Here is a 7,810-nt window from a genome sequence, read left to right on the forward strand (position 1 = left end):
CGAAATAGTTGTATTTCATCAACAATTTTCGATTACGGAAGACACTCTTATTGTGGCAATCTTCGATATCGAATACATTAAAATTCCTTATATTATATGTATGCATTTCTCGTCATCACTCAACATGTGATGAAAATATTACAGCCACAATATTGGCGTTTACACCTTGACATAGGGATGTTATTCACCTTGACATAGGGATGTTATTCACCTTGGCATAGGGATGTTATTCACCTTGGCATAGGGATGTTATTCACCTTGGCATAGGGATGTTATTCACCTTGGCATAGGGATGTTATTCACCCTCCGGATCTAATCCTCAAACGTCTATATTTAGGGGCTGTGATATATAGCGTTATAATATATAATTAAGCAGTAACTCCCGCTGCACGCGGGTATACAGAAGTTTGGGTACAATTTACTCACATGGAGCGAATTGTACCCAATTCTAGACGCTGTATACTCGACAGCGGAGGAGTTATTACTAACTATTACTACTAAGTATATTATATGACCATTCCTTATAATTAGCACTACGTCCACTTCCACTTCGAAAACGCCTCAAAATGAAGGAAATTTGTTCATCTCAAACAGAATCTAATACACCAAGACCGTCGGAGAATTTTGAAACTAAGCTCACTTGAGTAACGACTATTCAAACACATGATTCATCACCTACATTGTGTAGCAATCTATATAATTAGTTATCGATGAACTAGGCAATACCAGGGGCGTATAAAGAGTTTATACGTCCCTGGCAATACTAATAATAAGAGTTTAATTAATTAATTTGTTTGTCCCATTGTAGACTTTCACAGGCAAGGAAATGAAATGAGGACACTTGTTCACATATCATCGGAGAAGTTGAGTATGAGTGTTATGTCTTCGAATGAATAGCTCAAAGACTTGGCTTGGTTTAGACTAGCATCAGTCGCTCGGCAGATTTTTTTAAGTCTCGTATTTTGAGTTCAAATGTTTTGAGTTTGTTATTCGTTCTTAGTTTTGTAAAGGAAAATGGGCAATTTTTTATTTCATTTGTCCCAGTTTTAAGTAGTTTCCCCAAGGGCTTATTGTTTACCCAACTGTTTGCCATCACTCTTTCATGACGATACCACTTCACAAAAGAGAACACACAAATTATTCTAATCAAGAGTGACAAAAGCCCAGCGAGCAAGTCAAGTCTTGGTGTTACAATCTCAAGGAACTCTCTACACAAAGTCAACGTTTATCATGGACAGAAATCTGTTTTGGATTTGAAATTACCAACAGCTCTACCACAAGTGGATCTTATATTTAAAATTTTGATGCAATCTCGGACCTATATGAGACAGGCCTGAATTTCAAGGAAAGCCAACAACAACAATATTAATAATAATAATAACAATAATAATAATATCTTTATTGTCCATGTTATCAAAACAGTAAATGGAAATTCGACGTTTATTTACTCTGCACATCAAAGTCTTGTGCCACGGTCTAAAGTTGAAATTGTCAATTATAAATGCTGAGCCAACAAACCTATCTATCTATCTATCTATCTATCTATCTATCTATCTATCTATCTATCTATCTATCTATCTATCTATCTATCTATCTATCTATCTATCTATCTATCTATCTATCTATCTATCTATCTATCTATCTATCTATCTATCTATCTATTTATGTGTGTGCATACCTGCATGGTTCTTACGGTTTAGATTATCATGTTTGAATTTGCCACAATTTGTTTGTTTGTTTGTTTGTTTGTTTGTTTGTTTGTTTGTTTGTTTATTTGTTTGTCTGACTGTAGTTTGACAGAAAGAAAAGTGACACAAATTAATTATTAAGTTTGTTGGGTTTCTTTATTCCGTATCTCAGTCGTGGTGTACCAATGAGTCACGTGACTCCGCCCAAGATACTTAACCCCAGTAATGTATGAAAGACCACTAAACTATTGGAATTAATGAAAATAGTCACTTGAATTTTATTATCAATTTCATTTTTATTCCCTTCAACGAGAGAAAGTAGAGAGTGTATTCCGATCATTTCATTGTCTGTCGTAGAGGTAGCTCCAAATCTCCTGATCTATTTTGGGGTTTTAGTTCTTTTTTTTTTAGAAGTGAAAATACTGCAAAACAATAATTGTTATCCAAGGTTTTTGAAATGTTGCATTTTATCAGCAAAATATAAAAAAAAATTGTAAGAAAATGAAATCACAAAATAGATCAGAAGGTGTCAGAAACACCAATAACGGCATTGAATACAAAAAAAAACAAATTGTGTGATGAGAGTTCCTTTGTCCTTGCATTCTATGACCAATTAAATGGATTCCTTGAGAGGCAATTAGTCTTCTAAAGTAATCTACCGAAAATTGTAGAACTGGACCAGACGTGAAAGCCTCATATTGTGTAATTTGATGGCAAATGTAAAGAATACAAATTATTACATTGCATATTATAAAACTTAATGAAAACAGCGAACCATTAGGAATTAATTAATCCATATGTTGGTAGTGGTAATTTATTACTAATCATCGCGTTTTTGTCAAGTCTTGTAGTAAAGATAGTTATAGAACATTCTCGGAACCCAGAGCACATATTTCTGCGTTTCGGACGGTGCCGTAAAATAGAGGCAATATGTCTCGGATGGTGTCGTAAATAGAGGCATATGGTCTACGACGTTGGGATTGCTGGAGCAAAATATGTCTCGGATGGTGCCGTAAATAGAGGCATATGGTTTACGACATTGGGATTGAACAAATGAATAAATAAAACCATCAATGTTTTCACTGACTTAACTCGTGCCACGATATTTGCAACTTGCTCTCAGCTATAAACTAACTAATCGATCGATTATTGGACCACTGCATCCCAATTGTCAACCACCCTAATGACCGCCATTTATCTGTTGTTATTTTTTAATTTCATGTCTCTTTTCCAAAAGCAGTCTTTCTCCTAGCCATGACTCCATCCAATTCATCAATAGGACGTCTGAAATGTTGAAATGAAAGGTGCAGGATTGTGGTGATGGACATGTTTAAATAATTGACAAATACTTACATGTTCTTGTCTTTTGTTGACAGAGTTATCCAACTGTAGTTCAGGTGTACGAATTTAAAAATTCAAGTCTCTCATCTGTTGGTTTGTTCTCGAGGTGTGCGTATCAATCACCCAATACTTGACCGGACACGCTCTACCTGTTGCACCTATTAATGGTAATAGATAATGTTTTGATCTTCTAAAAATAATTGTGTAGTATCAAACGAACCAATTACATGGATAGTACTAAATACTTTGTAATTTGTAACGAGTGACAGCAACTGGATAAATAATGTTTTTTGTTTAACACAGACACGTGACATTCATAAGTAATACAATAAAGATGTTTGTAATTAATACAGTAATCTGACACGTCACGTGACTCTACATATGGTCTAAACTGTCAGTGTACGGTCTTTAAGTTGTGAATTCGTTTACACAACATCTGTGTCACAAAGAATGCACCAAGCTCAGACAATTTCTAAAGCCACTTCCGAGTCACCATCTCGCTGAGTCACCATCTCGTAGTGCTGTTTTTACACAATTCACACAATTCACGTTCCTAATAATGTCAGAAGAGCAAGATTAGTATAATTTGTTATCTCCCATAAAATATAAGTTAACCTAATCAACTCTATTTTTTCAACCAAACTACTAAAAAAAGGCGATAGGATTTTGCTTGTTCGTTTTCTTATTATCCACCAAACAAATTCAACAACAAAGAAAAAACCTGTCAACATCAAGTTGACAAACATAATAAAGTATTTAAAGTGTGAATACCAACGCATTATACAACAAAAATTACAATGTGTTTTTAATAAAGTATAAATAGTCACTCATTTGCATATACCTCGAGGTAAGCCTCTTCCTCAGTTATTGTACAATGACAGTGGTGTGTACATGTATTATACAATGACAGTGGTGTGTACATGTATTGTACAATGACAGTGGTGTGTACATGTATTGTACAATGACAGTGGTGTGTACATGTATTATACAATGACAGTGGTGTGTACATGTATTGTACAATGACAGTGGTGTGTACATGTATTATACAATGACAGTGGTGTGTACATGTATTGTACAATGACAGTGGTGTGTACATGTATTGTACAATGACAGTGGTGTGTACATGTATTGTACAATGACAGTGGTGTGTACATGTATTGTACAATGACAGTGGTGTGTACATGTATTATACAGTGACAGTGGTGTGTACATGTATTGTACAATGACAGTGGTGTGTACATGTATTGTACAATGACAGTGGTGTGTACATGTATTATACAATGACAGTGGTGTGTACATGTATTATACAATGACAGTGGTGTGTACATGTATTGTACAATGACAGTGGTGTGTACATGTATTGTACAATGACAGTGGTGTGTACATGTATTGTACAATGACAGTGGTGTGTACATGTATTATACAGTGACAGTGGTGTGTACATGTATTATACAATGACAGTGGTGTGTACATGTATTGTACAATGACAGTGGTGTGTACATGTATTATACAATGACAGTGGTGTGTACATGTATTGTACAATGACAGTTGTGTGTACATGTATTGTACAATGACAGTTGTGTGTACATGTATTGTACAATGACAGTGGTGTGTACATGTATTGTACAATGACAGTGGTGTGTACATGTATTATACAGTGACAGTGATGTGTACATGTATTGTACAATGACAGTGGTGTGTACATGTATTGTACAATGACAGTGGTGTGTACATGTATTATACAGGCTGCAAAACTTCATTAAAATACCGTATTCCTGCTCGGATAGAAAGTCCCAATTATCACTTTCAAAGTAATACTTAATACAAAATCTAAAAATACAAACATAAATATTGTTGATATGGGTATAAATAGAACAATTTTAATACAAGTCAATAATTTTATAGAAATCACAAACAGGTATGGTAGCAGACTACATAACGTACAATTTGACCTCGATTTACAGTTATCATGTTATCCCTTCAAGGCGCAAGTTTTCATGGGAAGAGTTTCGATCTCCACCTAAAGCACATGTGTAACTGCGTGCTATATCATTAATATGTGACCAAACGTTTCATCCTCTGGGGTCTACCATCTGTTGTTAAATCACATACTCACAGTTCAACGGCAAAAATTATTTACACACAAAGACACACACATAACACACACACACACACACACACACACACACACACACACACACACACACACACACACACACGCACGCAGGCACACACACTCACACACACACACACACTCACTCACATACATACATACAGATAGACAGACACACACACACACACACACACTCACATACAGACAGACACACACATAAACACACACACAGGCACACACACACACACTCACTCACTCACTCACTCACTCACTCACTCACTCACTCACTCACTCACTCACTCACATACAGACACAGACATAAACACACACACTGGCACACACACACTCACATACAGACACAGACATAAACACACACAAAAATATATATATTCATATAAGTATAAGTGTCTCACTGGAGAGAACAGTGCTCGATGTAATATTGGTAGCAGAGCATTATAGACTTAATTTAAAAGAACAAGGATGTTATAAGCGTGAAATTCTGAGTAACGACCTATAAAATCCTTATTCTTTTGAATATATTAAGTATATATTGAAAGCATAGACTCTCCACCAACTGTTGATGGAGAGTCTATGCTGAAACACACACGCAGTCAGTCAGTTGTTGTTGTTGTTGTTGTTGTTGTTGTTGTTGTTGTTGTTGTTGTCCATTATAGTTTTATAACTATTTACAATGTCATACATAGTTCGGCAAACAGTTATAGGGTTGAGCAGAAGTTTTGATTTCACATTTCAAATAAATTTTCAAATATCAACGCGAATGTTCGTGTCTTCTTTCTATCGATAGTATTAACTTGTCACCTTTACCTCAATATAGTATTAACTTGTCACCTTTACCTCAGTATAGTATTAACTTGTCACCTTTACCTCAGTATAGTATTAACTTGTCACCTTTACCTCAGTATAGTATTAACTTGTCACCTTTACCTCAGTATAGTATTAACTTGTCACTTTTACCTCAGTATAGTATTAACTTGTCACCTTTACCTCAGTATAGTATTAACTTGTCACCTTTACCTCAGTATAGTATTAACTTGTCACCTTTACCTCAGTATAGTATTAACTTGTCACCTTTACCTCAGTATAGTATTAACTTGTCACCTTTACCTCAGTATAGTATTGACTTGTCACCTTTACCTCAGTATAGTATTTACTTGTCACCTTTACCTCAGAAAAAATAGATTAGGATACTTCTAAAGTGATAGGCACTTTAACCAACAAACCAACCAATCAACAAACAAACAAACAAACAAACAAACAAACAAACAAACCGACCGACCGACCGAAAGTCCGACCAATCAACCATACAACCATCCACCCAACCGACTGACCGACCGAAAGACCGACCGACCGACAGACAGACCAGCCAATCAATCAATCATCATCATCATCAACCAACCAACCAACCAACCAACCAACCAACCAACCAATCAACCAACCAATCAATCAATCAACAAACAAACAAACCGACTGACCGGCCGACCAACCAACCAATCGACTAATCAGTCAACCAATCAGCACAGTGAAACTTGGATTGTACAGCAGTTGTATTCTGAGATTTTCATCTTCTGGTTTAGCTAATTCAAGAACAAACAACACTGAACACATTTTTCTGTTGTTTTCGTTCTTTTCCTGGCGGGTCTTTCCGTCCGGTCAATTTTGCCCCGATATCAAATCTCGCTAATCTCGCTACGTAACATTGACAACCTTATAGCGGGTTAATCGTTGTTGTGGACATCAATAATCCCAGACCAATAGTAAACGTGACCAAATCAACTGGTCATTTTATCTAATGTTGATAATTAATCTATGGTGAATACTGTATGGCTTGATTTCATTCCCATCACCTTCTTCTTCTTCTTCCCAAGAAGGCGATCAGTCCTGAACAAGAAAATCGAAAACAAACGACAATAAAATTATGAAGAAGAGGTACATGTAAATCAAGAAATATAGCCGTGTTCAGCACATCAGATTTTAATCAGATTGGTTGATAATAAACCGTAAAGTAATTTACTGTGTGATTGATACACCAACACTATATATTATTGGAGATAAGAGTGGACAAAGTTCACAAACGCACATCAGCGGTAGTCTGAAAAATGTCAAAATAGGAGGATGTAGCCTGCCTTAAAATACGACGACTCGGTTTCATGATTTGCCTCTATTTGCTGCCTACATTGTAGTTTGTTTACAATTTTGTTGACCACCTTCTTCCTAGGGACGGTGACCAAAACGTGTACATGTAATAGAGGGCACAAAAACAAGTAGGTGCTATTAAAAGTGAATACATTTAAATAGCTGTCCTCTACATCAGATTCCACTACATCAGATTTCAATCAGATTGCGGCTCGGTTAATAGTTGGAAAATGATAGCCAGCAAAAATTCAATTTTATGATAACAGTTTGACAAAAAAATAGCAAAAATAGATAGAAATTGAAGAAAGCATGAAAGAATTCATCTCTGTCTGACCCTGTCAAGATAACACAGTCGATTTGTTGTACCGTAACTACCGATGATCGATCAAGAGTTATACATACATACATACATACATACATACATACATACATACATACATACATACATTCATACATACATACATACATACATTCATTCATTCATACATACATACATACATACATACATACATAC

The sequence above is a fragment of the Glandiceps talaboti genome, chromosome 6 (genome assembly GCF_964340395.1).
Source record: "Glandiceps talaboti chromosome 6, keGlaTala1.1, whole genome shotgun sequence".
Taxonomy (NCBI): domain Eukaryota; kingdom Metazoa; phylum Hemichordata; class Enteropneusta; family Spengelidae; genus Glandiceps; species Glandiceps talaboti.